Source organism: Oncorhynchus nerka, linkage group LG6 (genome assembly GCF_034236695.1).
Source record: "Oncorhynchus nerka isolate Pitt River linkage group LG6, Oner_Uvic_2.0, whole genome shotgun sequence".
In the NCBI taxonomy this organism is placed as follows: Eukaryota; Metazoa; Chordata; class Actinopteri; order Salmoniformes; family Salmonidae; genus Oncorhynchus; species Oncorhynchus nerka.
The window spans coordinates 39,254,002-39,266,024 of NC_088401.1; the positions used below are offsets into that span (position 1 = coordinate 39,254,002).

Consider the following 12,023-nt stretch of genomic DNA (forward strand, 5'->3'; position numbering starts at 1 on the left):
CTTTACTACATTGGGCTAAATCAGGGATACACAGATTTAATTTTGAGTTTGCGTGACAATATTACACTTTATATACCTCAAAGAAAACCAAAATATAACAACACTGTTTGACATGGAAACACTGGATTTGTGTTGTAAAAAAGTCTTAAAAAATATTCCACCCATGAGACCAGACAGGGTGCTGCAGGAAAGGGCTGCTAAGATTTACATTAATGTGGTGGAGGTGAATTACTGTGTCTAGAAGTGGTTCTGTCCTGTATGGAAAAACATAATGACTACAGACCTGGCCACTTCAACACTGGGATACTAATTTTAATTGGGAGTCTTACGATGCACATTATAAAGCCCACAACAAAATATGAACAATGTGGTAAGACAGACAAAGAAAGGTACTCGGTCCTATTCAAAGGTTATAGTTTATTATTTCATTCCATCTCCAACAGGCACATTTCCAAGATGACAATGTTTTGTGTTTTATGTGAATGCTTTTTGTGTTATATAACCAAACCAGATTCAATGCTTTTAGTTACCACAATGAATCTTGCCAGGAAACACATTCAGCATAAATGTGCCATTTAGTGTACAATACAATATGACAATCCAAAGGCACAAATAACTGAATCAAAGGTGGAGCTTTCCATGAATTCCACAACACCGAAGATAAGAAGGACAGGTTTTGCCTATCCTATTCGAAGATCATGGTTTGTTATTTTACTCTCCTCAAGTCCATCCAAGATTATGTTCTGTGTTTTTTTAATAGATTCTCAATGAATGCCTTTTGTAGTTATATAACCAAAGAAGACACAATTTTTTTGATAACCAAAATGAATCTTACCTGGAAAAGCATACACCACAATGTGTCATTATGCCATTTAGTCTACAATACCCCTACAGAAAAACCACACAATTTCAAATACATTTTCATATGTGAAATCCTGTAAAAACATGTGTTTTTGGGACACTTTACATGTGGTCATATTTTATCACATGTTGCTTTACATGCTGTCAGATGTTATTGCATTAAAAGATCACATGAAAACGTTTTTTAAACACTTGTTCACTTCAAATTCATGTGTTCTTTCTGTAAGGGTACAAACGGTCACTAACTATTCAATAAAAAGTGGAGCTTTTCTTGCATTCCACAATGCCAAAAATGGGAGGTGCAGAAACAGTTTTACAATCTCCAAATTCAGTTAGTCAGGCTGTTGAGTGGATGTTCTCAAGCAGTAAAATACTGCTCATCCTCAAGACAATCCTACTGTGATGTGGATTAGACATGCTATATGCTAATGCCTCAGTAACCTTTTCCCAAGAGTGATGTATGTCATCTCCATTTTCTCATCCCATTAAGATCTCATTTCAAAGGTTAAATCTCATGTTTCCTCTTCAATCTTCCAGAGGTGAAGGGGAGACATTGTCTGATGTTCCGCATCATGGCCAAGTGGAGTGGAAAAGTCCCTGTCTGCATCCCAAACGGCATCCCATTCCGTATATAGTGCACTACTTTTAACCAGGGCCCATAAGTCTCTTTTCAAAAGTGCACTGTATAGGATATAGAGTTCCATATTGGACACAACTGAGGAGTACTCCTCCTCCAAGTCGAGGAAAACTAGCAACACATTTAATCATGCAAGACATGGAAATATGAGAATGTAGGTCACACGTTAACGGCAACCGACAGGCTTCAGAGCGACCAGGAAGTTTGTTTTGATTTTTAGATCAAGTCTTTGCTTTACTGCAGGGGTATAGGAAAGGTAAAGGGCTTGTTGTATTATTTGTATTCAGTGTGAGGGATCATGAGGGCGTATTAGTGAAGCCAGCTGATGTCCCTGACTAATAAGAGTTAAGCCCTAATGGTAAACGAACCCCATCCCCTTCCTCACACATTATCGTCTTTGTTGCCAACACACACACAAACACGCACATGCATTCACACACACACAGGCAATACATACACTCACACACACAATTCTTCCCTTCCTCCCTCTCTCTCTTTCCCTCTCCCTGCCCTGTCTCCTTTCTCACCACACTACTACAGTACTCCCCAATTTCGGCAGCATTATCTGTGTACACATGAGCTTGGAAGAGACACCATCCCCAAGTGGCACTACTGTCTCTCTGATTAGAATATCCCCCAGTGACCACAGTACACATCACTGCCACTCTCTATGCAGAAGAGAGGGCTCTTCAGATCCTTATAATCTGCTTGATGAAGATCCCAGTGCTCCGGGGACCTGACAGGGGGCTGCCTCACACCAATCACGGCTGCCCCAGCTCCCAGCGTAAACGCAAGCCCTTCGCCACTGAGCCAGTCAGTGAGCCAGTCAGTGCTCACAAACCCTCGCTCATTCTCTCTCCCGCTCGCTCTCATACACTCACACAAGCTTGCTCTCTTTCACACTGCTCTGCCACACTTTCTCTCTCACTCGTCATTTTAAAACCACAGGGAGACTCTTACATTCTCTCTCCCTGTTTTGTACCTCTAGCGGCACACACTCCGGCATCAAGTCTGGCGTGGGCAATAGGCTTTGCACAGAAAATTATCATGAAAGAATGATACCAAAGACAGAGGTAGAGGTAAATGATAAAAGAGGGAATCATAGAGAGGAGGCAAAAAAAGGAGAAGAGAGAAGAAGCGTGTCTTGTATTCTACACAGGGAAAATAAGCTTGGAGGATAGTTTGACTGCTTGGATTAAGCTGGCTTTGAAACAGTGTGAATCAATCAAGGTATGTGTGCTGTTTACTTACCTCTTAGTTGGAGTGTTTTTAAAAAAACATTTTTTTTATGTAGGCTAGGTTGATATTGTGTATATTCCCCCTCCAAGTCAATAATGAACAGTTATAGTGCCAGAAACTCATGGTCATTTCTGTCACCCCGCTGCTGCAGCTGCTGTAAATGGCTTTCAAAGCCTCCTTGATGCCAAAGATTTTTTGAAGCTATAAATGTTTGACTTGCGTTTTATTCCCCCTCCAGCCAAATCAATACATTATTAGATGTTATCCCCACATGTTATTTAGAAGTACATATGGTGGAAGCAGAACCAGCGGGTGTCCTTGAAACAGTTTTATCAGAAAGAGTTTGATGGAGACAGGAGGCTTGTGTTGTGCTCTGTTCTGTTCGGAGAGCAGGGTCAGTCATATTGAACAATGTCTTTCAGGCATGTCTGTATGGTCTTTGGGTCAAGGCAAACCTATTGATTCATTTATAGATGACACAGGAGGTGTCAGTGAATGCAGATTGGCAACACAAGCAACGGAACACCACTCACTGGGACTGTGTTATGCCCCCGTTTTATAAGTCATAGTGAGCCATTTCGGTTCATTTGCATTTAAAAGGAAATATTGCCTTTCAACTTGGTGTTGGAAAGTGTTCAAACATTGGTTATCAAACCATAGCCTGTCAAGTGGTTTGGGCAACTTCAAGGTGCTGATTTCAACACTGACTTGAGGGATACCAAAAAGCAAATGCCAATTTTGGGGGGATTGCATGTGGTTCAGCTTCACAACGCTGTTTAACACTCTTGTAATGAGATGAAAACAATAAATTGCACTGTATTTTGTAAGATAATTTTTGTTAGAGATTCCCTTTACAGAAAATCTGAGTCCCAATAAGTTCTAATCACTTCGATTGTACAAATAACTGCAATATTAACAGTAAACATAAAGGTGTGAATTTTTTATTTGCACTTTTCAATCAAAACACAACACAGCCTGCTTTGGAATGCTCACATCACAGGTATGACGTGCTATAATGCATATTATAGCCCATGTTTACATATGTACATTTATAAATGGATTAAAGTATTTATTGTGGTATCCATGGAGATTAGTACCAACAAACTGAGTGGATATGAAAAAGGAAACACACCAGGGTTGGGCTCAATTCGTATTGAAGGAAGTCAATTCAGGAAGCAATTTGAAATAAAGTTCAAAAATTGTCAAATTTTTTAAATAAATACCTTCTACTTTTCAATTCATTGAGAAGTCATTTTAAATAAATGTCATTTTTTTCGATTTTTGAATTGGGATTTTAGTTTAGTTAAATTACTTATTTTAATTCGATTCGAGCCTTGCAACACACACTATCTGATATGCTGCATTTGGAATATGGGCTCACAGATGCACCCTGTCCCTGTTCATTCTACAGTAGCAGATGCTTACTCTGGTGATCTGTAGAAGGTGAGATGAGGACAACATACTAAAGAGCTACACTGCTACACCACCCATACCCGTAGGGTTTACATGTGGGGAGATACAGTGCGTGCCTTCAGAAAGTATTCATACCCCTTAACTTATTCCACACTTTGTTCTGTTATAGCCTGAATAAAAATATAAATAATTTCTCAACAATCTACAAACAATATCCTTTAATGACAAAGTGAAAACATGTTTTGTTTTTTTTGCTTTTATGAAATACAGAAATATCTCATTTACGTATGTACTCACACCCCTGAGTCAATACATGTTAGAATCACCTTTGGCAGCAATTACAGCTGTGAGTCTTTCTGGGTAAGTCTCTAAGAGCTTTGCACACCTGGACTGTACAATATTTGCACATTATTTTTTTCTAAATTCTTCAAGCACTGTCAAATTGGTTGATCATCTTCGCTAGACAACCATTTTCAAATCTTGACAAATATTTTCAATCAAATTTAAGCTAAAAGTGTGACTCAGCCTCTCAGGAACATTCACTGTCTTTTTTGATGAGCAACTCCAGTGTAGTTGGACCTTGTTTTAAGTTATTGTCCTGCTGAAAGGTAAATTCATCTCCCAGTGTCTGGGGGAAAGCAAACTGAACCAGGTTTTCCCAGTGCTTAGTTCCATTCCGTTTCTTTTTAACCTAAAAAAATCTCTCCAGTCCCTAACGATTACAAGCATACCCATGACATGATGCAGCCCACACTCTGCTTGAAATATGGGGAATGGTAGTCCATAATGTGTTGAATTGGATTTGCCCCAAACATAACACATTGAATTCAGTTAAAGTTAATTACTTTGTCACATTTTTTACAAATCAAATCAAATGTATTTATATAGCCCTTCGTACATCAGCTGATATCTCAAAGTGCTGTACAGAAACCCAGCCTAAAACCCCAAACAGCAAGCAATGCAGGTGTAGAAGCATGGTGGCTAGGAAAAACTCCCTAGAAAGGCCAAAACCTAGGAAGAAACCTAGAGAGGAACCAGGCTATGTGGGGTGGCCAGTCCTCTTCTGGCTGTGCCGGGTGGAGATTATAACAGAACATGGCCAAGATGTTCAAATGTTCATAAATGACCAGCATGGTCGTATAATAATAAGGCAGAACAGTTGAAACTGGAGCAGCAGCACGGTCAGATGGACTGGGGACAGCAAGGAGTCATTATGTCAGGTAGTCCTGGGGCATGGTCCTAGGGCTCAGGTCAGTTGAAACTGGAGCAGCAGCACGGCCAGGTGGACTGGGGACAGCAAGGAGTCATCATGTCAGGTAGTCCTGGGGCATGGTCCTAGGGCTCAGGTCCTCCGAGAGAGAGAAAGAAAGAGAGAAGGAGAGAATTAGAGAACGCACACTTAGATTCACAGAGGACACCGAATAGGACAGGAGAAGTACTCCAGATATAACAAACTGACCCTAGCCCCCCGACACATAAACTACTGCAGCATAAATATTGGAGGCTGAGACAGGAGGGGTCAGGAGACACTGTGGCCCCATCCGAGGACACCCCCGGACAGGGCCAAACAGGAAGGATATAACCCCACCCACTTTGCCAAAGCACAGCCCCCACACCACTAGAGGGATACTCTTTGTGAGTATAGCCCACAAAGATCTCCGCCATGGCACAACCCAGGGGGGGGCGCCAACCCAGACAGGATGACCACATCAGCGAATCAACCCACTCAGGTGACGCACCCCTTCCAGGGACGGCATGAGAGAGCCCCAGTAAGCCAGTGATTCAGCCCCTGTAATAGGGTTAGAGGCAGAGAATCCCAGTGGAAAGAGGGGAACCGGCCAGGCAGAGACAGCAAGGGCGGTTCGTTGCTCCAGAGCCTTTCCGTTCACCTTCCCACTCCTGGGCCAGACTACACTCAATCATATGACCCACTGAAGAGATGAGTCTTCAGTAAAGACTTAAAGGTTGAGACCGAGTTTGCGTCTCTGACATGGGTAGGCAGACCGTTCCATAAAAATTGAGCTCTATAGGAGAAAGCCCTGCCTCCAGCTGTTTGCTTAGAAATTCTAGGGACAATTAGGAGGCCTGCATCTTGTGACCGTAGCATACGTGTAGGTATGTACGGCAGGACCAAATCAGAGAGATAGGTAGGAGCAAGCCCATGTAATGCTTTGTAGGTTAGCAGTAAAACCTTGAAATCAGCCCTTGCTTTGACAGGAAGCCAGTGTAGAGAGGCTAGCACTGGAGTAATATGATCACATTTTTTGGTTCTAGTCAGGATTCTAGCAGCCGTATTTATCACCAACTGAAGTTTATTTAGTGCTTTATCCGGGTAGCCGGAAAGTAAAGCATTGCAGTAGTCTAACCTAGAAGTGACAAAAGCATGGATTAATTTTTCTGCATCATTTTTGGACAGAAAGTTTCTGATTTTGGGCCAATTGTGCACCGCCCTATGGGACTCCCAATCACAGCTGGATGTCATACAGCCTGGAATCAAACTAGGGACTGTAGTGACACCTCTTGCACTGAGATGCAGTGTCTTAGACCGTTGTGCCCCTCGGGAGCCATTCCAAGAACATGTCTCACATGTGAAATTTCATATTTCATATTAATGAGCTCACTTAACTGACAGCTCTTTGAAACGCCTATGTCGAGAAACATGGATGCAGTGTTGCAGTAAAATAATCTCAAGCTAATTTGATGATTCACAAAGCAACTCAAACAACATTGAAATTACATCATTAGCTAGGTTTCCGTTCAACTGGTGACAGATTTGAATGCAAATATTCTAAAATCTGCATAAATAAAATAGTTTTTTTTCCACAAGAGGTTTGTTGCCATCAAATTGACTTGTTGCAGATAAAAGTCTGTGCTTGAGGAAACACACATAAAAAAATAACTTCCGCTGTTAAAATCAAAATATGTGAGTTAAATAGGTGTCCATTGCATTCTCATCTCAATGATTCTGTCACACAAAAAAATGATGCGTTACAAAGCGAAAGTGCCGACTCCGGTATTGGTTTGTGTGATCTAGCCAACAGCTGGTAGATACAGTGCGGGTATAGCCTACATGATGAGATTATTATGGACAAAAGAGTAAGATCATTTTTATTTGCCAAGTGAAACCCAAGCATCGATCATCATGTCACCAGAATAATAAGACCCTCTATATTTATTGGAAAAGCATCAAGCTCATCACCTTGCACTTTCACCATCCTGTGAAGTTCATCATAATGTATTTAATCTGTAGCCTAATAAACTGTATGCTTTCCAGAGACGTAGTGGGAGGACCACACAACATGTCATCGCGTTTACTTCAATATGATGGTTATCATATCAATATTTGCTCATAAAAGTTCACACTGCCATTTCTCACATAATTAATTTTACAGACACAAAAATATCCCACCTTGTCTAGCATATTTGGTTATGTAGACATTTGGAAAGAATACCGTCAAATTGATGTTTCTATCAGGCCTTTCGTGATTTTTTTTTATGACCCTTTTGTTCCATGCTGGCTGAAGACGTAGCTAGCCAGTAACAAGCGAACACCAGATACAGATGAAAGAGTAGAAATGTAAGTATATTTGCCATAGACGAATAGTGTAAACTTTTAAATATATGTGACACAATTCAGGAAACAAGGTATATGTTGCAAGTCACAGGAGAGCCGTTTGAAGGTAAAAAATATTTTTTTATATAAATTCATTTTTTCGGCAGAAATGCCTCCTCGAACATGTGAACTTTCATGTGCCGTAATAAAAAATGATTATGCTAACTGTAAATACGAATAAAGTTGTTAAATTAAGAACCTAGTTGATCTAGCCAAAGAAAACGTCAGAAACCTTCCCGCTAACCATGATTGGCTGGGATAATGAGTGGGCTGGACATGCCGAGAGATGAGTTTAATCTTGTGTCTATAAAATGAGCTGCTCATTATGCATAGATAATCCTTTCTACTGCATTTTTTTCTAAAGATATAACGTTAGCCACGGAGAACTGCAAATATGTTGCTACTGCTCTCAATAACATTGCTGACCTGAATTTATCAGGCGCTATCGACAAAGGTCAGTGGGAAAAAATTGTGATGGACTACTTTCTGGAGGATGATCGTGCCATGCTGACTCTCTCTGACTCTGAAAATAAATCAGACGATGAGCAAATCCCTGATTTAGGTAAAAACATTTTCATTGAAGAAAACATTGTAGAGTCTTCTGATGACGGTGATGGGGAAGAAACGGAGATCAGTTTTGTTGTCACAGAAGAATTGTACCGAGTTTTGAAATCATTGGAACACAACTGGCCAAACAAGCTGTGCAAACTAAACGGAAACAACAAAGGACGTCTTATTTGATGAAAGGGGTTGCAGTCTGCCGTGAATCTTTCATTCATGTATACGGGTAAGAATCTAGCTATAGTTTCAGATATTATATGTTTCTAATTTTGTCAAAGTTGTTGTTTTCATTGCAAGTTAAGTCTTGCTGTAAGTTAGCCAGCTAACGTTAATGTTGAACCTAACTTATTTGGTAACTGTAGCTATGACAATCGGTTTGTATTGTGAGTAACGTTACTCTATGGATTAGGATTGTAGTTATTTTTTGTTTTTCAGCATCAGTTGAACACGCCTGACTCTCCTCCACCAGTCATACAAGGAGAATGGTCTAATGCCCCTTATCAAAAAGAGAGGTGGCCCAAGCAAACAAAGGCAGCAGCGCTGTCATCAACTACACGCACCATTTCTTCACCAACTATGGAGGTGGGGAAACACTTGTGGACCTGAATTTTGATAACTGCGGTAGTCATAACAAGAACAAGTTTGTGCTCTGGCCTCATCAAGCAGCGCTTCAGAAAGACCAGAGTGGACACTTTGTCTGAGATTGCTGGTGTTGTGAATGACAGCACTGTGACAGGGGTCAACATCCCACAGCTGGTTGGACTGGAGGAAGGTATGGCTGGCAACAACACCTGACTCCGTACTTCAGGCCGCTGCCACAGATCAAGCAGTACCAGCACTTCAGGTGAAGATAATTTTCATTGCATTGCATGAGGTTATTTTTCTTATCTAAACTTGGGAGGTGAATCTGTTGTTTAGGGTTGTAATGTCTTCAAAAAATAGGTTTTTTATTCCCTGTTTTACAGCTTCGATGCTCTGGAGCTTGGTGTTGTCGCCAAGGAGCTTTCAGACTGTCGGGACCAGGTTTCAGCTGCTGCGCAACGCTGACATCCTTCCTCCCTTAGATGGTGTGCCTGTACAAGCACCACCTGGACTGGACCCAGCAAGACAAACTTATCTTTTTAAGATCAGTGAGTTTTGCGACAAAGGAGGCAATGGACATCACATGCCCTGCTCCAAAGTCAAGGGCAGGACAGAAACAGGCTCTCCGATATAGATTCCCTTGTTCATGCGTGGTTCGGACGGACCAGTCATCAGCACTCTCTGCAGTGCCTCTATTCAAATCCTCTCTCTTAATTAACTCACATGCCATACGTTGCTGCTACTATTTTTTTTATCCCCCGATTGTATGCATATAACTACCTCGTCTATCACTGATTATCACTGTTATTGATATTGTTCTTGTACATACTGTATATATTATTTTGACACTATCTATTTCTAATATTGCTACTATGCAAGTAATCATTTGGCTGTACCGTTTACACTTTCTGTAGAGACCCATCCACTTTGCAAGAATTAGCAAAATATTGATATATAAAATTAATCATGATATGTGTGGTCGTAACATGATTTTGTGACAGACCACAACAATATCATGTGAATGTATCAAGTGTCCACCACATAATATATAGTGCATCCACAAAAATATATGACGCATGCATCGGTTTATGTTCTGTACATGTGCACCTCACTTAGGTTTCAATTCAGGTTGTGTGTGTGTGTAACAGTATGCTAATGTACTGGTGTGAAGGCATTTGGGCAGTGGTCAAAAGTACTTAGGTAGTACTTTAAAGTATTTTTACTTACATATTTTTGGGGGGTATCAGTACATTACTTTACGATTAATTTTTTTGGCAACTTTTACTTCACTACATTCCGATTTTTTTTTCGATCCGATTTTATTTTTACTCCATACATTTTCCTTGACACCCAAAAGTACTTGTTACATTTTGACAGGAAAATTGTCCAATTCACATAAGAGAACATCCCTACTGCATCTGATCTGGCAGAATCACTAAACACAAATGCTTTGTTTGTCAATTATGTCTGAGTTTTGGAGTGTGCCCCAGGCTATCCGTCGAAAAAACAAATGTGCCTTCTTGTTAGGAATTTGAAACGATTTATACTTTTACTCAAGAATGACAATTTAGTACTTTTTCCACCACTGGATGTGGCGGGAGGATATAGCATTTCTTTCACATGACCCATCAATTTAGACAAGTGTGTCTGGGTAAGCGTCACCTAATATTCATAAATATTTTTATCTTGACAGTATCTTTTACATGGAATTTGTCCTTATTGTAGGCTACTACCACTTTTCGTCTTAATCTTCACTACACTAATCACTGTTTAGCACATGACCTTATTGTGATCCTTAAAGAGATGGGTGAGGCTGGATTAAAAGAGGGCGTGAACAATGCTGAATGGGTGTAGACATAGGAGAGCTCTCCAGTAGGTACCAAAACATTCAAAGGCCCTTTTCTCAAAAGTGAGTTTACAAGTGTATCAACTACCAAAACATAATACATTTTCCATTGTTCCTCAAAAATGCTTGTATGATATACTATTTTGTAGCTATTGAGACTATACTTTTATCCAATGTAAAAAAAAAAACATTTTCATATTTAGCTACATAAGACTGAATTCCAGGTGGTGAGTCACATATTTGCTGTAGAGGTCGACCGATTAATTAGGGCCGATTTCAAGTTTTCATAACAATCAGAAATCTGTATTTTTGGGCGCCGATTTGCCGATTTAAAAATATATATATATACCTTTATTTAACTAGGCAAGTCAGTTAAGAACACATTCTTATTTTCAATGACGGGCTAGGAACGGTGGTTTAACTGCCTCGTTCAGGGGCAGAACGACAGATTTTCACCTTGTCAGCTCGGGGGATCCAATCTTGCAACCTTATAGTTAACTAGTCCAATGCAATAACGACCTGCCTCTCGTTGCACTCCACAAGGAGACTGACTGCTTGTTACACGAATGCAGTAAGCCAAGGTAAGTTGCTAGCTAGCATTAAACTTATCTTATTAAAAACAATCAATCATAATCATTAGTTAACTACACATGGTTGATGATATTACTAGATATTATATAGCGTGTCCTGCGTTGCATATAATCTGACTGAGCATACAACCATACACGTATCTAACTATCTGACTGAGCGGTGATAGGCAGAAGCAGGCGTGTAAACATTCATTCCAACAGCACTTTCGTGCATTTTGCCAGCAGCTCTTCGTTGTGCGTCAAGCATTGCGCTGTTTATGACTTCAAGCCTATCAACTCCCGAGATGAGGCTGGTGTAACCGAAGTGAAATGGCTAGCTAGTTAGTGCGCGCTCTGAGCCTTCTAGTAGTTGTTCCCCTTGCTCTGCATGGGTAACGCTGCTTCGATGGTGGCTGTTGTCGTTGTGTTTCTGGTTCGAGCCCAGGGAGGAGCGAGGAGAGGGATGGAAGCTATACTATTACACTGGCAATACTAAAGTGCCTATAAGAATATCCAATAGACAAAGGAACATCTAGTGACTCCCCATCCCGCATGAGGGAGCGTAATCATCGACTGACACTAATTAGCATAACACAATGGACATAAATATTCCTATTCAATATATTGAGACACAGCTTAGCCTTTTGTTAATTACCCTGTCATCTCAGATTTTCAAAATATGCTTTACAGCCAAAGCTAAAC

The 12,023-nt window shown here is 40.5% G+C and overlaps 1 protein-coding gene and 1 long non-coding RNA gene across 2 annotated transcripts in view; both read left to right on the forward strand.

Moving 5' to 3' along the window:
* Window positions 1–2,338: 2,338 nt before the first annotated feature.
* Window positions 2,339–12,023, forward strand: part of LOC115130437 (cadherin-12-like) — a 192,481-nt gene continuing 182,796 nt past the window's right edge. Inside the window, exon 1 of the mRNA XM_029661585.2 lies at window positions 2,339–2,728. The gene's annotated coding sequence lies outside the window, so the exon portion shown is untranslated. The remainder of the gene's footprint in view (window positions 2,729–12,023) is intronic.
* Window positions 8,118–10,646, forward strand: LOC135572103 (uncharacterized). The gene is made up of 3 exons (XR_010464016.1): window positions 8,118–8,550; window positions 8,760–9,168; window positions 9,290–10,646. It is a non-coding gene; the product is annotated as an uncharacterized LOC135572103 (long non-coding RNA).